General features: G+C 33.2%; 1 protein-coding gene across 3 annotated transcripts in view; it reads right to left on the bottom strand.

Moving 5' to 3' along the window:
• LOC128888550 (uncharacterized) overlaps positions 1-5,853 on the bottom strand; it is a 31,031-nt gene extending 25,178 nt beyond the window's left edge. Inside the window, exon 1 of one of the 3 annotated variants that reach the window (XM_054145512.1) lies at positions 5,780-5,853. The gene's annotated coding sequence lies outside the window, so the exon portion shown is untranslated. Of the gene's footprint in view, positions 1-4,270; positions 4,289-4,471; positions 4,590-5,779 lie in introns of those variants that run through there. The other 2 variants (XM_054145513.1, XM_054145514.1) reach the window with 2 other exon arrangements.
• Positions 5,854-20,705: the final 14,852 nt, after the last annotated feature.

Consider the following 20,705-nt stretch of genomic DNA (forward strand, 5'->3'; position numbering starts at 1 on the left):
AGACGTAGACTCGTTGGGTCGTTGGAAATTATATGGACAGTTTATTTAAAAAACTGACTCTTTAAAAGGTAGCATATACAGGGTGTCTACGTATAAGTTCGGACATACGGAGGGTGTCAATTCTACAACAAATTTCCAACAAAAAATTACTCTTAGACATTTTCTTTGTGTCGCCTTATTCTCGAGAATTTTCACTTTTAATATGTTTTTTGCGTTTTCGACTTGACACTCTTCAAACGGCTATAAGTCCACCAAATTACAGTGCAAACTTAAAACTAAGTATACCATTCGAAAGAGCGGTAAATTTTCCATCTGTCTGGAGCAAAACCCAAATATATTATGTAAATTTAACAAGTAAAAAATTAGGTCAAACTTTACATTGTGCAAATTTTTAAAAATTTGACTTTATCTGTATTCGTTTTTCGGTTTCAACGACATAGTCGTTTGACGGGTACTCTTCAGGAAGAACTCCCTCGAAGTCTCAGGTTTTAAACCGTATTGTCAAAAAAAATTGTACGATGGTATTTTAGGGAGGCATGGTAAATTATTTTACTAATTGGAATGTAGGCAACTTTAACTAATTTAATCTTAATGTAGTCTGCTCTTATTTAGTTTAAGCTTCGTTTTTGTTCTCAAGAGAGTAATAGAATAAATTCATCACGTTGTAAGCAACCAATCATATTAGTTCTATTTTGAATATATATTAATATACATCATATACATACATCAATAATCATTAAACAAATAATTTAAAGAAAACTATCAACTTCTTTTCTTAAACGTGAGTGGAAAAGCTATTTGAACAAATTGCATTCCTTTCACTAATATTGGTTATCTAGTTAAACTTATTTAATTACGAATACTTCGATTGTATTTCTTATTAACAACCATATACTTTTAGAGAAATTCCAAATAGAATGTACTTCAAACCTGTCCTAACATGTCTCCATCTACTTAAAGCTTCTAAACAATTACCCAGCATAGAATAATTATATCTGAATCTCCTAAATCTTTCAAACAAACTATTCCATATTCATAATTAAAAATTCTATATTCCTCTATCTCCTATTCCCCCTTCTAAAATTGTCAATGATTCCACAAAAGCAAAACTCATTCCAATCGCAGCAGGACGTGTACTATCTATTCGCCACGCGTTCACGTCATCAATCTGCCCACGATTAATAGGCCACATGACTAAACTGAAAATTGACCAGATTGTTTCTCATCAAACAAGAACTCGAATTTTTCCCCTAATATCCGTCACGTCATTTCGATTTCGTTGCTTCGTGATATTAATGATTCCCGCATGACGAACATGACATTCCGTTCGAAGAAAAAATAAAAGTGGACATTTGGCCTCAAAAAGAAACTGGTTTCCCTTCGAACTGTCGCGATGACGCAAGTACGCGAGTTTTCATCGACGCTCTTTTCGAGTTATGGCGGTAGAAAGAAAGCAAGGTTGAGGAATGGCTCCGTGGGATCCACGGAGGCCACTTATTGTTACTCTCGTTCTTCTGCTCCCGATTTTGAACGTGGTCGTTATCGTTATGTAAAATCTTGCGCAATCCTCGCATCATGTATCCCCTGCTGACATGGTTGGGAACCTAACGCTGCGTGCCTAACGCTGAATTACGACCTGGGGTCACGGTATATCCAACGTAGCGCTTCTAATTACTGCAGAGTGGTAACTTGATTATTACACTGTTCACACGTTCGCGCCATGATCGCGAGAGCTATGACATTTTAATTCGTCGAGGGAAACCGGTGTCACGAACCATAAGCACGCGAAGCGATCCGCAATCGGAGTTGTTGCGAGCAAACCGTGAAATCGGATCGTAGCGACGGGGAAAGGGACTTCGATGCTTGGACGAACGTGACATTTTGATTAACCGACGTTTCTTCTCGAGAAAAAGACGCGATGGACGAGCAATGGATGCAATTGCCTATGGAGACGACCTATATAATTGGAGAGAGAGCCTTTCGAAAGGAGGTTCTCAACGGTGGAGATTTTGTGAGGCAGCGTTTCCCAACCTTTTTTTTGTTATTAGAATAGTTTTTGATTGAGGACAGATAGTGTGTGTGATATACATGAGTTAGGGATACTTCAGTGGTGGATTGGAGATATGGGGAGGTTGGATAGAGTTGGGGAAAAGTGCGTGCTTACTTTGACTTTGTTTCTAAGTTATAACCACTTGTGTACTGGGCTAATTATGGACCAGAAAGTGAAATGATTCGACTAGGTTGAATTGTTATATGTCATACTTTAGTAATAATGATAAAGTGTTATTACTTCAAAAATATTGAAACAATGTTATTACTTTAGTAATATAGAGACAACGTTAATACTTCAGTAATAATGATAATATATAATAATGTGTTATTACTAGCCTGCGAAAGTTTATGCACGAAAAATATGCAAAATATGCACGACAAATTTGAATAAAATGTAGTATAATAAGTAATATATTGGTATGTTACAGAATTTTCGCAATGTACACATATATAAAATACTTTTCATAATTATTCTGGTATATTATAATTCGCGTGACAATAAATTTAATGGTGTTAGTTGATGGCGTTTGCCTATCAAAATTAATTTATAGGCGGAGAACGATCGCTCTACGTCACACGAAGTAATCGGTGCGTATTTAGAACAACATTGTTCCGGCACACTTATTGGTCCTTCAACGTCCTCGTTATTTGAAATATTAGAAATTTTCAATAATGTCGAAAATCCTACATTCTTTTCTAAAGTATTCGAATTCGAAATACAAACTGTCACACCTAATGGTTGATTAGTAACACAAGGTTACAGAAATATGGTATCATATGGCCTGTATTTGTGTAAACACTACACAATTATGATACGAAAGTATAATGATAGACGAAACTAATTTGTCGAGATAGATATTTCACATAAGCACGATAAAGTATCTTGTATAAGTATCAATTCCTTTTTAAAAAATTGTAATTTACACATTTAGTGTTGACGGACCTTGTTATTTTCCTTACTTGTATTATATTGTATCCTTATGGTATTACTAACGTATTATATACTAGTATATATACTGGTATTCAATTATATTATTCTTGTAAAGTAAAATAAACCCAGAAGGGTTTAAATGCTTAAAATAAATAAAAAAAAAGCCCGATAATAATAATATATTGCATATGTTTTTAAAAATAAATATGCAAAATATGCAAAATAAAAAATGTATTTTTATAGTACTCTAATTTCAAAACAAATTTCTGTCTAGTCCCATTCTTTTAACTATTTCCTTTAAAAATATGCATTCGCATAAATTTCCGCAATCTAGTTATTACTGTAATATTATTAAGAAACTGTTATTACTTCAGTAATATCGAACCTTCCCTCACGTCAGATAACCTACCCAACAAAGTTTGCTTTCATACTTGCTTTCTGCCGATATCTGCTCCCGTTGATCTACGATTTCTAATCGCGTTTTCATCAGTGAAAACAGGTCCAATTGTATCGGCAATAATTATCCCTGCTCACGGTTTCATACTGAACACGTATTCATGACTCGACCAAACCAAGTGGAGGTTCTTCGAACCAGTGACAAGTATTACAAAAAATTGCATGCTTCATATCTAGCGAGCATACTTGCATTCGATGCACTTTCCGAGCACTTTCTACGAGGATACAAAAATTACTGTAACTTGGAAACAAGGTTTATTTACTCGAAGCACACCTTTTTCATTATAAGTGGCTGTAGCATCCGCGTACACACTGCGTATACGCAGCTACAGTACGGGTTTATCAACCGTGAGGTACCCGAACTATAGCGGGCTAGCAGGTTCTGACAGATATAAGAGTTAAGAGATACTGCAAACAGTATTAAAACAATGTAGGAGTCATGTAAAACAAAGTCATGGTCAAAAGAATGGAAATAAGTAAGAAGTATATATCAATGTAATAAGCACGTCAGTATAGTTAATTACTCTAAATAAATACAAGACACAAGATATATTCTAGATATGTTTGAATTGTAAAATATAGAAAGAGAGCTATCCAACGTGGTTCACCTTGAATAGACTGTAATTTATGTGATGCATGAGGAAACGTTACATGGAAGAATTACATAATTTCCAGGTAGGTCATTACGCGTATGACTTCTCTTAGATCTGTACGAAGGTGCTTAAGAGATTCGAAGGTCAAATTCAGTTTTTCGAGCGAACTCATCGCATTTTTATGTCACATTTTAGTAGACTAATTTTAAAATATGAAAGTAAAATTGGTAGAATATACCTATTAGAATTTGATCTTGAATACTAGATCGTTGATCCTCGTCTGAACTAATTATTTTTAATTATATCTTAATACTTTTGTTTTTAGATTGCATTACTCTATCGAATTCTCTTACACAAACTTGATCACTTCTTTATAAAAATTGTAATTGATCTTTAAATCTCTCAAACGTTTCCACTTAGAAAAACAAATCATACATACTCACTGAATCCCTAATCTAATTTTTTATTCGTATTAAAAGCAAAATTATAATCAAAGTGTACGTATAGAAATTATCATCAGGTAAATCTTTGCAAACATTTTCTGTGATACTTCGACCAATTTATGTTTCGATCTTCTTCAGAAACAGACTATAATGTTAGTTAGACTGACGCTGATAGTATAGAAACATATAACATGAATAAAATCGAAATAATAAAACAAGTACTCGAAAGAAATCTTAAAGTGAGAGGAGAATTTATGTATAAAGATTTACTGAATGTATAGAGGATATAGAATATCTACTCTGTGGTTATGTAGATACATATCTATTTGAAAGTTGAATGACAGCTTACAATACATTTAAATATATGAAAGTATTATTGTGTTATTAATGATACAGATAGTTTCTTATAGAATCTTAACAGTGGATGTCAAGCTTTTCAATATTCTACGTCTCTGAAACCAACTTTTTTAAATAGTACCCTTTTACAGTTTATAATTCCTACATTGATAACATCGAAATTATCTTTTGTTATTTATCAGTGTATAATATTTCTACTGCATTGGCATTCTTTTCATTTAAAATTCCTGTAATTGTATTTAAACACTTATAAAGTAACTTTATTAAAAATAATGTAGTTGAAAGGTATTACTATTGCAAGTGATATTGTTATAAAGTCCTGCTACTGTGAATAATTTTAATTAAAAAATAATATTACTATAAATATATATTATTTATATATTATAATTGTAACGTTTTGAATAAAAAATATTATTATTATAAATATATATTATTGTACAGTTAATAAATTCTCCTATATTCTTGTAAGTATCTCGATAATAATCAGCCAGTTATGCCAACATATGTAGTATCACATCTGTCACAGTTATTCAAATAACATCATAACACTGTTTCCAAAGGAAGCCAAAATAAATTGGTCTGATCAATCAAAGAAACTGCTTGAAAAGTATAATATATATTTTCACCCAAAATACGAACTCAATGATAAAATCAGTCTTAAAACTTAAAGCTGTATATTCCCCATAGATAAACCTCTATAGCGTCTACTATACAATACCCCTAACTTCAAGGATTCAAATTAATATTTCTGGTATAATTAATTGCTCGTAACGATTAATTTTTTCACACATCACTCGTTCACATAGCACAGTAGCCCGTGTTTGGGAAACGCTGCTCATTTTCAGAGAACACCGAGAAACTGCGAATATTTCAACGGAATATTCCGAAGACAGACAACGTAAGAAAATGGCAAAGACAGAGGATGCTGGTTATCCCATCGTGATTACCCCAACTTGAACCCAGCACACGAAACTCGAAAACACTGTTTCGCTTTCCCGTGAACAACTGAGCCACGCTTCTGCATTTCGTTGCCAGAAACGTACGTGTAACTCTCTCCCTTTCCCTTTCTCCTTAGCGCGCGTTTCTCACGTCATACGAGCGACCTCGCGATTAATTGGCACCGATCATCGACGGTCATTCGATCACTTTTTACGCGAACGCAATCTGGTCATGAACGGAAACGAGTTTCCATTCTCGATTTTTCACCGCAGGAATTTTCCTACGGCGATCAACCCCTCCATTTTGGGAATGTAAATGATTTGAAACGATTTCTCGTCGGAGGATATGTGCCTTGCATGTGGGGGACGACAGTCAAGTATTCTCAGTGGATAACGTCTGCAGAGTTTTCTATATGATATTTAATTATATACTTTTGTCTTGCAAGCAAAGAAAATATGAAGGGTTATTAGGATATAGTATTGTAAAAGATGGATGTATATTGTTTTTCTTATTGAGGGAGGATTTTTCAGATATACAGGGTGTCCCAGCCTAAGTGATACGGAGTTCCAACTCCAAAACTATCGGCCGAATGCAAAATTTCAAATATGAAAATTGCATGGTAAAATGGGGCTCATGTTTCAGCGAGAAGGAATTTTTGTTAACTTTGTTATTTAACAATATATGATGGTCAAGTTTTGTTTTTCAAATGGAACTATATATTTTTTTTTAGACCATGCGATAGTACTTTTCAAGGCGAATTCATTAAGCTTTAATGTATTTACCCGATTTTTATTAGTTTTTAACCTATAACGCTTCAAAGTTTGCTAATTTTCAAGGAAAACACTCGGTTCGGCCCCAGGCGGTCCCATTGATGCAGTATGCACCATGCGGTTCTTGAAATCGATACAGAAGGTCCCCTTTCTTCCTTGAAAATTAGCAAACTTGGAAGCGTTATAGCTTGAAAACTAATAAAAATCGGGTAAATACATTAAGGGGGGAGTCTGGTCCAGCTAATGTATTTTTCTAATGCATATAATTTCCAAATATAATTAATTTTTGTTATTGAAACTTTTTTTACGTATAAAGGCACGTTCAAAAAAGAAAATTTTACAGTGTACATTTCATTTGAATGTATACATATATGTATAGATATAGTAGTCTCTACGTCATCGGCTGTTATGACGATATAAATTAACGTTTCTTAAAACAAAAAATGTTTTTTAGTTCTTTAAAACATGCTTTACAGTATACTTAATTGTTACTTATGCAAATTATTATTTAATAACTAATACAAAATCACAAAAAACTCTCTCAAACACTCTCGCTCTATCTTGTTCGCGGCCTTCGTCACGCGGTAGCTTTGATGTGCCTGATTCGGCCAATACCGAAAATGCGTATGAGTAGAGGTGTCGCCGTTAAGCTACAGCCAATTGAGCTGCATCGCCAACTCTTGAACAACGGACAATACATGTCTCGATTCTACAATCACTCTTATTGTTAGTGGCTACAGTCTACAAGTTTCTATACGACATGTAACTATCAAACTATACTCCAATTATTCTAAAAAATTTCTGTATCAAGGACTTGTGTAATTCACTAAGTATTTTATATATTTCTATTAAAATTTCTCGGGAAATGAGTATTATAGACTCAATTAAAAGTATAATTTTTCTGTTCGAGTAATTAATTTTCCGAAAGAATTATACTTGAGTCTATAATTCTCGTTTCTCGTGATATTTTAATATATTGGTATCATATACTCGGTCAATTATCTAATATAGTATATAGTACAGTAAATTAAAATAGCAATGAAGTATGATGTAACCAGTGATGATCCTCCACCAGGCTACCATTTTATGAATAATGGTAAAGGATTCATAGAAACTATAGAAACAAAATAAGGTATACATGAATTGTGTAAAATGACAAATTTACAAAATAATTGGATTGTTATTTTATATTTTGTTTCTATCGATATAACCAAAGTGACTTAATAATTTTTGCCGATAATGTACGTCAAATTGACTATTTTGATCTACACTTATTTTTCACCTCACCTCATACATTTACCTCGAATAAAAACTAGATTCCAATCTACCATAATTAAGCCATTGGTTACAAAATCACGAAAAATTCGTTTCCCGTGAACCACTGTACTTGAAACTTGCACAATATCCGCAACGTGCAAGTTAATGGCGCACAACATAAAAAGAAAATGTAATCCAAAGTAGATTAATGTAATCAGTTTCGAGTAGCGATTTCAAAAACTTCGATTCCCGCACGGATCTATTAAAAGGCTACTCAAGTTTTCCACACTTAAAAAAAATCACAGAAAAACCTGTGTTAAGTAACTATTTTGTAATAATTGCTTCTAACTTGTCACATTCCAAAACATATTAATTTATTTCATAGAATTCTTTCTGAAGAAGGTCTCTGTTTTGACGGAAAATATTTACGGAAAATAGTAACGAATACTCACAGTTTATCCAGTACTAAATACCTTTCCTCTAGAAATTAAGATTGAGCACGAAAAAAAAAAGAATTGATCGCAAAAGTGGAGTATGCTCAGAACCTTCTAAAGTGAACGTAAGCGCCGAGAACATGCATGGAAATTGACTTCCGTGTTTCTTAAGTTCCATGAATGACCTACTGTTGTTAATTATATGCAAGATTGTAGCTAACTCAAGTGTCGATTCAGTGTTTGTTAACGTAGTGATTAAGTGATTGCTTCAACAAGTTTCCTTATTGCAATATTAACTGCTCCTTATTACAGCACCACATCTGCATGATATAAATTCTTCCTAACTAAATCTTTTTAAATTCTAAGTTATAAATCCTCCCAAAAATAACTGTGTTCTATGACTAACATCGACAAAGGTCTCAAAACTACTCAAAACCAAGCTACTTTGATAGAATATTACGTCTCCATAATATTAATTCTTGCTAACTGTATCTTTTTAAATTCTAAAATGTAATCCCTCTTAAAAATAAATATGTTCCATCACTAGCATCGACAAAGGCTTCAAAACTACTTAAAACCAAGTTACTTTGATAAAGTATTGCGTCTCCACAATATTAGTTCTTGGTAACTGTATCTTTTTAAATTTTAAGTTGTAAATCCTCCCAACAATATATATGTTCCGTCACTGACATCGACAAAGATTTCAAAACTGTTCAAAATCAATCTACTTTGTTAGAGCACCACATCTTCATGATATTAATTCTTGGTAACTGTATCTTTTTAATTTCTAAGTTGTAAATCCTTCCAAAAATAAATATTTTCTACCATTAACTTCGACAAAATTCTCAAAATCACGCTAATCTACTTGAGCACCACATCAACACATAATTATTATCCTTGTTCACCCTTTCTTTTTAAGTTCTAGCCACATAAACCTTCTCACAAATATACGAGCTCATAATACACATCTTTACGTCTTCTAAATAAAAATAAACGTGTGGCATCACTGATGTCATCAAAATCACGCGTCGTAAAGAGGCAATCAACCGATTAACACAAATAAATGTGACAGATGAAAACAAGAATAATTTTCTCGGAAGCAAATGAGGATGACAGTTGAGAATGATTCTCGATGATAGCAAGAAGTAAATATAATATGCCACTGCACCGACGTGATCAATGCACGAACACCCGAGGTCAGAGTGAAGATCACTGTCGCAGTTCCCGTAAACGACTGACGAGCAGTTTTGGCCCAAATTTCGTTGCCAAAACTGGAGGCTAGACCTTTCCCTCTCTATACGACCCTCTCTCTTGCTCTATCCTTCTCTCTTAGCGCAATTTTTACCGGCGACACCCTCTCTGTGAGTACAGGTAAAACAACATTGAAGATATGTGTCAGAGGCAACGACGAGTGAAAGTTGCCTAGAGGGATTCGTAGACATCGAGTACCTCCCAGCAGATGTGTTAGTGGCCAGGTGGTGCGTGTGTGTCTGCTGCAAATAAATTTTTGATGAATTAATGGAAGGATTTTGTTCGCAGAAGAATTTCTACCTGAAGACACTACTAGAGAATGTTCTTGAGTTCGTTTCCTGGAAAAGACTTTTAAAAATTGATTAATTTGCTTTTTAGAGGCACCCAGTGTATTAAACAAAAATTATTTTACTGTCTAAATTTTATTCTTGATCCTAATTATCTTTAAAATAATTTTTAAGTACTCTTGTCTTTCATGAATTGGTTTCCATAATTTTCATTTAATACATATTACCATAAAGATCCTTAATGACGAAATTCTAAATCCAAATATAAAAATAAAAATTTACTATACTCCTCGTAGTAATGGTATAACTAAATAAATGAGTTGATATATGGTGCATCATAAAATATAGATAGATGTATACCAGGAATTAATAATTATAAAAATAACTTACTTTACATGAATTTTACTGAGCCCAAAATTAAAATATTAACTGCTGATATCAACATTCTGTATAATACATGTTTCTATTCTTTAATATTTTAATCATTCCACTCCCTAAAATTCACCATTCAGATGTTTCATCTTTGTAATTTAACATCTAGCACCTTCCACCCTATCATTGACTAATTACTTCATTTGTCATAGTAAATTACTGGAGAAAACTTACTTTATATGAATTTTACTGACGCCAAAATTGAAAGATTTACTGCTTATATCAATATTGCATTCTGTATAATACATGCTCCTATTCTTTAATATTTTAATTATTCTGCTCCCTAAAATTCACCGTGCAGATGTTTCATCTTTGTAATTTAACATCTAGCACCTTCCACCCTACCATTGACTAAATACTTCATCTATTATACTCAAGAAAACTTAAAAATTCAACATCAAAAAATGTACTTTTGTTTAATATGCTCCAAAGAACAATCCTCAAATTTCTTCATAAAATTAACAACAATCTCCATCATCCAAAAAATGGGGCCCTACGCAAATGTCAACCTCCCCTACCTATGCCTTATATTGCCGGAAAGGTTGGGAAGCACTGTCCTAGTCACCTTCCACGTCCGTGTGCGTTTAAACTCCAAGTTACGTCTGAAGGCGTAGACGGATACTTTCATCTCCTGGCAATTCTGTTCCCCTCTGCTCCGTCTCAGTCTGACCTCACCTTTCCATTGGTCTTTCGACGTTCGCCAGCGTCCACCGTTGTTCGACGATTGGAAAACGGGTGCCATTTCTGGCGGATGTCGAGGTCCGTCACTTTCTACTTGTTGCGGAGATTTTACAAGTTGGCGACTTCGTAATTGGCAATTACAATATTTGCTGTCACGGTTGTCATTGGCTGGATACTCTCTTCCAGGTAGTGTTCTAGTATAAATAGTCAAACTCACTTTCTATCGATAGGCTGATCCATTGGTTGAGCATTGTGGTCCTTGCGTTGATTAGTGGGGACGATGGCACTCTTTTCTGTTCATTTATTAGGTGTAGAAAGTAGTTCTGGAGCTTTTTATTCGATCATTTATAACTCTAGTCTAAAAGGATATTATTAGTCGTCATTTTGGCACAATAAAGTATCAGTAAATCCTCAATCTGATCACTATTGTAATGTATTTGTATACATAACCTAAGTTTCAACCTGGTGGCCTTTACAATGCATCTGTAGGAACTTTAGTAGTTATCAAATTTTTCTTATTATTATATTCATCAAATCTATAAAGAACTTCAAACATGCACATATATTCTAATGGCCATCAAGTTGAGACTCAGATTATCTGTATATATATACATAGATTCATTGTAAAGATGGATTTATAGAGATTGAGTTGGAAGACTTGGAATATTAGTATTATAATGTAACAAAATGACAAGTGAGTATTTCTAATTAACATACAGTTACGAATATATGAATGTAAATGTAGAATTAATTTCTACATCTAATATATATGTTTCACTCTGTTTACTCTTTAGACTGGTGTCTCATTTAAGTTATTGTATTACTCTGTGAAGTAGAGTCTAAAGTGTATATTTTACTAGTTAAGATCGTCGAAAGAAGCTAAACGTCTTCGGACTAGTTAGAACGAAACGGTGATCGTAACTCGAACCATAAAAAGTTAAGGACTCTCCTGGCAGTCTGACTGAAGAAGCTCGTCGATAATGTTCGTTAAACGCCACTGAAGAGTTATACGCATCTGTCGAAATAAATCACGAGCCCATAAACATAGTCCATGCTAAACACTTTCATTTTAAATGACACTTTCTCAAAGATATTACCTAACTTTTTTTTATCATTTAATTAAAAAAGGAAATTTGTTGCGACAGTTATGGTACTGACTACAACGGAAGCGATCTATTGTGTGATCTGTTTGAGGTGTTCTTAATTCACAGCAAAAACATTTTCATCGTGTCTGAATTCTTGCTTCTTTGGCAGAACATCTGTCATTTCAAAGTGTTGCATAAAATTATTTAAGATTGAAGATTCTAAGAGAAGTGTCTTATAACACTTCTCACACAAAGCTGGCATTTATAAAAGATAGAAAAGAAGTGAACGACGCAGAGTGGCGTTAATTATTAGGTTGTATTTACACGTTGTTTCACTTGATAAAAAATATTATATTGTATATTTTATTTAATGATATAAGAATATAAGTAAGGAATTGCCACTCATCTAATAGAGAAACCTTTTCTCAAACTTCAGCGCCATTTATAAAAAGCATCACTCGATAAGATTCGTTATACAAATTTTTATATCAATTTTTATATCTCTATGTATTGTGAATGTGTTTTAAATATAATTACTTTATTCAGTGATTTTACAATATCTAGTCTAGTTAGGTACAAAAGCATGTCTGCCTCTTATACGCCATCTATCCACACACATACCATTACACACACATAGCATTACACTCTATGTTCTTTACTTTTTTCAAAATAAAATCTTGAAAAAGGCCATCGTCATCTATTCACGAACTTTGATGGGAAGACAACCTTAAGGTTGTCTTGTGTGCTCTCTTGTGCGCTCTTTTCTGCTATTCAAGGGATCTAGCTTACATAATCGATCGATAGCCATCCAGCATGGGGAGAATGTGTGGAATAAGTTACGTTATTAGAAAAATTGAACAAACTATAATCAACGATTTCCTTGTCGGTGGCAAAGTGTCTCATTTTCATTTCGTTAGAAAGCTGATCGATGAAACCCGAAGCGTAAGGCGTCCTCGTTCACACGTATTAAGTTTCAGACCGGGTACTTAGAGTCTCTAATGAATTCCTGTTGAATACAGGCGTTGCAACAAGTTAAATACAGGGAGACGTGATTATGCGTAGATTGAATCGTGTACACGTCGATTGTGGATGCTGTAGCTTTCACCTCCATCTGGAGGGGTGGCGACCATTTCTTTGTTCCTGCAACTCCTTTTGTCTATAGGGCCCTTTACTTCAGTGGTACATCTTTGAGTATGCAACTAATAGTACAGGTTCTTATTTCACCATTCACTCTAGTTTAATTCTAAGTTTTATTTTGAAACGTGCAAAACTTTAAAATTTACACAACAGTTTGGGTAAAGTAAATAAAGTAAAATGAACTGAAACACTAATGCAACCGTAAAATAAAATATAGCTATATAGTCCAACTGCAAAGAAGAAGGATTAAAAAAAAACAGTAAAATTATTAATCTTCAAAGTTCATTCGTGACATTCGAACAACCATAACACATACTAATGATAAATAATCCACGTAGTTCCGATCCTTTTCTGAACGTAATCTTTCAATTCCAAGTCGACGTATTCGTGTTAGCAAGAACAAGTTTTTCCTGAAGCCATTGTAACTGTTGAATAGCTTTTTCCTGCTCGAAGCAACGAGCGAAACACTGCTCGTCGGGTGCGAGACTTTACGATTTATACTTCAGACAAACGCAGCACTTTATAATCGGCGAACAACGCTTCAACTATGGAAAAACGTCGACAATGGAAAGGATACTTTCGTTCTCGCCGAATTGCGTAACCGTTCACGAATTACTTTCCCTCGAAACTGGTTTCGGCCAGATCGACTTCTATACTACCGCCCAATTGTCTCAGTCAAAAGCAAAAGTGGACCCCCCATCCTTTACATTTTGTGAATAATTTATCGCCCAATTTGATGAATCAGGGGACCTACTACGAGTAACTTTTACCTCGCACTTTTCACTCTGTCGCTTGTTTAATGGAGTCTCTTGGAAAACAAATTGATCGAGATTTTTTTATTTCCGTATTTTGAATTGAACTTTAGAATGTTATACCGGAACAATGTTTGCAATTAAACAGTGCATACGGGAAAATGTCACTGATAAAAAAAGTTTACTACAGCTCCTGAAATTTCTTATGAACACTAATCTTCTCCAAAAGCTTTAAAATCTCACAGTTGTCGCTAATAACCCAAGTAGTGGTTGATGGGACTTTAAAAAACTAATCAAAAATAATGTTTGCAATTTTAATTGTGCTCTGTCTTTAATTTTGTGAAACTGATCTGCTTACTTTTCGAGAGATTCATATATTGCATTGAAATATAAATTATATAATTTATAATGTTTCTAAAACTCCTATATAGTGTATATATCATACATTCTTTAAATAAATCATACCTCAATTTATCAAAAAACACACGACAAAGTTTGCCCTTCATCTACATCTGTTTTATCTAAAATTCTATCATCAACTTATTTTATTTTACTTTCTCCATTATTGCTTATCCCGATTATCTTAAATATCGACCTAATTTTGAGCCTCTCTCAAGCTTTGAATAGAATTAAAATTGCAGCATATCATCTAGGAGATATTGCAATGACTGTCACAGAAGCATTTTATAAAATTCTGCGTAGTTCATTATTTTTCGAACCCCAAACGTGCCCGGCTCAGCGTCGTACTACTTTCGTACGAAACTTTAAACGCGTTTTTCTCGAAACCACGTTTTTGGAAATGGCGAGCAGGATCGCGCAAAACCCATTACATGAATCGGGATGAAATTTTTTTTCTATAATTTTCGAACGTAATTGGTGGTACTGGCGGTGAGATTCATGTTAACAAAATTTGTTTCCAACGTCTATTAGTCGTTAGATAGGGGAAAAGATACCTTAAAATATCATTTTTTAGTTTATACGTCACCCTATTAACAATTTTCAAAATTTTGTGAATATCTTATTGCCAGTACCTTCAAAATGTAATTATAAAGAAGGTGATATTTTACTTTTTTGTTACAGATGATCAAGTACGATCAAATCCTACTCGCCGAATGACTCCTCTACTTTTAAGTGGTCTTGTTAAAGCGCCGTCTAGAAATATCCACATATCGAAACATTGTGATAAAGTCAAAAATTAATATTAAAGCGTCGATCTACCAAATAAAAAAAAATTCTTGAAAATTGCGTTGAAAAAAACGTTACACAGGTGGACCCCCTTAAACAAAAATTATATTGACGTAGTAAAATGTATTCGATTAAATAATAAGTGTTTGTAACTAATTAATTACACTCTATGATATAATATGCATTACAATTCAATTGAAATTCTATTTATAGTAATATAAAATCAACGAAATAAATAAATCAAAATTAAATTGTCATTATTTATACATTTTCTTAAGGGGTTAGTCGCAGTCAGGAAGAGGAAAAACATTTCTTTGTGATTTTTGTTTAGTTATTAAATAATAATTTGCATAAGTAACAATTAAATATATCATAAAGCATCTTTTAACGAACTAAAAAACATTTTTTATTTTAAAAAAGGTTTAATTTATATCGTCATAACAGCCGATGACGTGGACGATGATTTAAAAACATAGGTTTGCGGTGAGCAAGATTTCTCTACACTAGTTTACCTGAAAACAAAAACAAAGGTAGATTTCAAAAATAGCTTAGTCTAGCGGGTCCCTGAACGAACGATTTTGGAAAAAATTAATTTAAAACAAGATGGCGTACATTTGAAGTTGATTTTCAATTTTTTCACTAAAATTTAGCGATTCAATACAGGATAAAAAAAAAAGTATAAAAGAAAATAAAAAATATTTCGATCAGGGACCCGTTAGTCTAATATATTTTCTAAATCTACCTTTAGTTTTGTTTTCAGGTGCACCAGTTTGAAGAAATCTTGCTCACCGCAAACCAAATGGCCACCCACGCCATCGCCTGTTATGACGAAATGAATTAACTTTTTCTTAAAACAAAAATTCTTTTATAGTTCTTTAAGACATACTTTGTAATATATTTACATTTCATTAATAAAAATTATTATTTAATACCTTAAAAAAAAAACACAAGAAACTGTCCGCTTCCATTTTCCTGACTGCGACAAGGGGACTTTCAATGTTCAAATATGGCAATATTCAATGATTCTGGCAACATACACTGAATTAATAAAATAAACAATTCAAAATTTAAATTATAATTATCCACACACTTTCACAAATAAAAAAGCACTTTCAGTTTTCATAAAATTCTCCATGAATTTTCCTAGCCTTCCAAAATTAAAAGAAATTCTGAATCTAGAAACAATGAATTTTTATATACCTGTGAAAATAGAAATTGGCAAGTGTTCAAATATTAACACCCCTCGCCGCGTTACGCAACGGGTATGGTTGTTTACGGGAAACGCACGAAAGACTTGCCCAGGTAGTACATAGATGCAGTCAAGCAAGTTTACGGCTCTCCTCGATTTTCGAGTGATGTTCGACATCGTTGCCCGAGGAGAAAGCGCGACATTACAGAATCGCGATTTCGCGAAGCAGTGAATACGGCCACGGGGAAAACACCTAAACTCGTACATATTAATTAATAAACGTGAAACACGAAACTGAAAAAACGTTGCGGAAACGAGCCGCACTGTCAAAAACGAAAGAAAGTGTCCTGTAGTTGAAGAAGAAGGTTGAAGATACGTTACATGTACACTACACTTTCACACGCAACTTTCGTCCATGGCTAATTGTTCTGACGAATTCCTCAGGCTTTAAACTTGTCGACAGAGGTTGACAGAATTTCTTTAGAATGACAGATGACGTATAAAAAGTTTGCCTAATTATTTATTCGCGAGGTTCACTCGATAGGACACACTTGACGGAGATGGAACTTCTTATGATCTAGGGAAACATATTGACTTGATAACGATGATAAAGAGTTTTTCGAAAAAAGCTTCAGGATTTTGTTTTTCAATTAAACATCAGTAGGATGGAGTATATTCGATTATTTGATTTTTATTGAGATTTTGATTTAATTTGGGTGTTTATTATAACTAGACTGGCAGGTGTATTTTGTTATTAAAAAACAAAATGATGAATTTTTGCCTTTAGTAACATTTCTAACCTTTGTTAATCTTCCTTGAGTATAGAATGAATAATTAATGATAATATTTAGATAAACTTTGTTCAATGAGAAGCACAATTTGATTTTATTGTGGGGATCACGATTATTATAGGAAATCGAAATTGATCACTATGCAGTAATCGAGATAAACACGTCGAGTAAGTAGTAGAACCATTACAATTTAACTTATTCTACTTCAATCTAAATTCCTAACACACAAATTTTTAAATTTATTTGAAATCGATTAAAATTTTGCAAATACTGTGAGAACAAGAGATGAAAGCAACTGGACGCCAATGGAGGAAGCAATCACAGGTGAATCATATCGCGGATTCTTAACGGTTGTGGCATTTTCTGTGATAATAGCGCGGCTCACAGATGAACATCATCGCGCAGAGATAGCCACTAGATGCGGAAATCTTGATTCGAGGCCATTCACCTCAATAAGTTCAACACAAAATCTTTGTATTCACAATTTCTCTCTGCACTAGCTGGCTTGAAGGCAAAGTCCGCTAGAATATATTAGAGAATCCAGCCCTAGAATTAAGTTTCGTTAAATTCGTTCAAATGAATTTCATTAAAATCAATAAATTAATTTTCACTAAATTCGTTAAATTATATTTCATTAAATTCGTAAATTTGTAAATTATGTTCAATGTAATATAAACAATAATAGTAGAATACAATTTTGGTCGGAATAACTGACCTAACAAAACCATGATTACAAAATTTAGATTCGTAGTACATGACAGCACACGAACATTCAAAAACAGAACCATTGTTAGTTAATATTAATGAATTGCGTTCAGTTCGATGCAAACACAAATAGGTGCTTATATCAATAAATTCTTTAGGAAACTGACCTAACCCAAACCATGAAATACGAAATTCAAATTCGTAGAACGTTGTAATAATTAATAAATTACATTCAAAGTAATGCAAACGCCAATAAATGTCTATGGCAATAAATTCCTCGTTGCAGTCTGCAATCTATGCATTTTAATCGACACAACTGACCTAACCCAGACCATGATACACAAAATTTAGATTCCATAGTATATGACAGTACAGCAACATTCAAAAATAGAACCATTGTTATTAATAATTGATGGATTGCATCCAGTTCGATGCAAACACAAATAGGTGCTTATATCAATAAATTCTTTAGGAAACCGATCTAATCCAAACCATGAAATACAAAATTTAAATCAAATACCAATAAGTGCTTATGATGCCAATAAATGTCTAGATTAGTAAAAGATGACAGTAGATTGACGTATAGAATGAAAACTGACCTGGTATGGGCGTCAGATAGATTATGGTTGCGACAACGGAACTCAGGCCGACGAAAATCGCCAATCGGAAGAACATTGCTGAAATATCTCGAGGGTGGCCTGTGCTCCAATAACGTTATTCGAGCTTCTATTGCTGGAGCGAAACGATCAAGAGCCCGAACTGGCCAGTTTCGTGGTCGCGGCTACACTAACACGATACCAGCAAGTTCATTGCCAGAGAGAGAGTTGTTTCCTGATTAAAAAGAAAGATCTTTCAACTGCGGAAATGTTCGCGCGCCTTCCACTTGCCTTTCAAACCTCGCGAATTATGGCCACGAGTTACAGTCTGCGGATATATTTGAATTTTATAATCTAAAAATTTCGAACAAGTGGCGTTAATACACGATTCAAACGCAGAAAGAAGTGTTTTATAAAAAATTCATTCCATCATTTTGGCCTTCCCATATTTTTTATTTTTCATTTTATTACACCAACTACAAGTAAGCTATAGTGTAACCACGAATCATAATCTGCGGCTGTGTTCGAATTTTATCTTCTAAAAATGGATTTCAAACAATTAGCGTTAATAGACAATTTATATACAGGAAGAAGTTTTAAAAAGAATTATATTAAAAATTCATTGTATATTCTTGGCTTTCTTGGAATTAATAAAATATTAATTCCATCTCTTTAGTCTTTTTTTATTTTCTACTTTTCATTTTATTACAGTGTTGATCATTATTTATTTAAAAAACGTTTCAGGTGGGAAACTGTCAAATTATACATACGTGAGCTTTTTTTTCTTAAATTATTTATATTATTAGAGTAAAATGTATCGTTTTAGGTAACTCGTAGAGGGCCAAGGTAGTTGTGGTCGAAACATTGCCAGTGTTCATGCCAATAAATTGTTTAATTGATCACTCAATATTTTTCTTTCATTTAAGGTAGGTGTCTAGTCCAGAAAGCGAAAACCAAGCTTATTTTCGAAAACGTTTTTTCCCGGCTTCTTTATTAGATATTACAATTAAAAATTTGTCTAGAACATAATGCTATCCTTATAGAATGGAACAAAAATAGATTACATCGTCCAGCGTTTTTTTTTTTTTTTCAATTTTCAGAGGACGCCAAAGTCGAGTCCTCAATAAAGAGGTGTTCCCATGGCGGACAAACAATCTCCGGATTGGCACGTCTGAAACAAAAATAGGAAAGAACTTTTTAAAGAGGAATGTTTACCACGTGGTATTTACCACCGTTTGCCAATCATCGATAATAGAAAAAAGATGGCGGTTATTTGAAGAACACTGTACGAGAGTCGACCTATTTTTGTACCGTATGCGTCCTGTGAATTTTTATATTATCAATTTTTTTCCAAAAATCTGGTAAATTACTACGTGGCAAATCGTTTTCTTTAAAAAGTTCTTTCCTATTTTTGTTTCAAACGTGCCAATTCGGAGATTGTTTGTCCGCCATGGGAACACCTTTTTTTTTTAGGACTCGACTTTTTTTAAATCATTTTTTTTCCATTCGAAAAAAACGTTTTCGGAAATAAGCTTGTTTTTCGCTCTCTAGACTAGATACCCACCTTAAGAAATGAATAAATATAGTTTTTAATTTGCTCTGAAAAGTTCATCAACTATACTCGTTTTCAGCAATTTTCTCAATCATACCAAATAGAACCAGAAAATATTTCATTGCAGCTAAAACAATCTAACTAATACTATTTTCTTCTACTTCATTTTTCATTTGATTACAAGTGGTAGTTGTTATTTAAAAAAGTAACGTTTTAAGCACCAGATGATATTTCATTCTTTATCACGTGAGGAACTTTAAAATTCATTATAAACTAATATCTATAAAAATCAAGAATAATAATAAAAAAAAAGACAAAATTATTAAAGAAAATGAGAATGAAAATTAACGAAATAGATACAAACAAACGTATTCCATTTTCTTTTTTTTTTCATTCGTATTGTGTATTTTGTATGTACTATATTATTTTCATACATAGTTTTAAAATTCCTCACCTGAAGATGGTCATACCATCTGAGGATTAGAACATCATTGAATGAAGAATAATTACCTACTATGTATTATACTTATTACGTAAGATTACCACATAATATAAACTAATCATCAAGTTTGTATTTGAAACTTAAAGCAAAAGACGAATAAATACTATGTAAGTTAATTCATGAAACGATGTTATTTACTGCGATATGTTTGCTTTAAGGATGCCATCCTCGAATGTATATTGCGCTGTAAACATTGTTATTTAACATATTTTAACAGTCAAAACAAATAAAAAACTAAATAATATTTTATCCACGATTAAAACTCTAATCAGAGGAGTTTGAAAATAAACATGATGGTGCTACAATCACTCGTCAAAATAAGGTTGGA

Source organism: Hylaeus anthracinus, unplaced genomic scaffold (assembly GCF_026225885.1).
Source record: "Hylaeus anthracinus isolate JK02 unplaced genomic scaffold, UHH_iyHylAnth1.0_haploid 11994, whole genome shotgun sequence".
NCBI classification, from domain to species: Eukaryota; Metazoa; Arthropoda; class Insecta; order Hymenoptera; family Colletidae; genus Hylaeus; species Hylaeus anthracinus.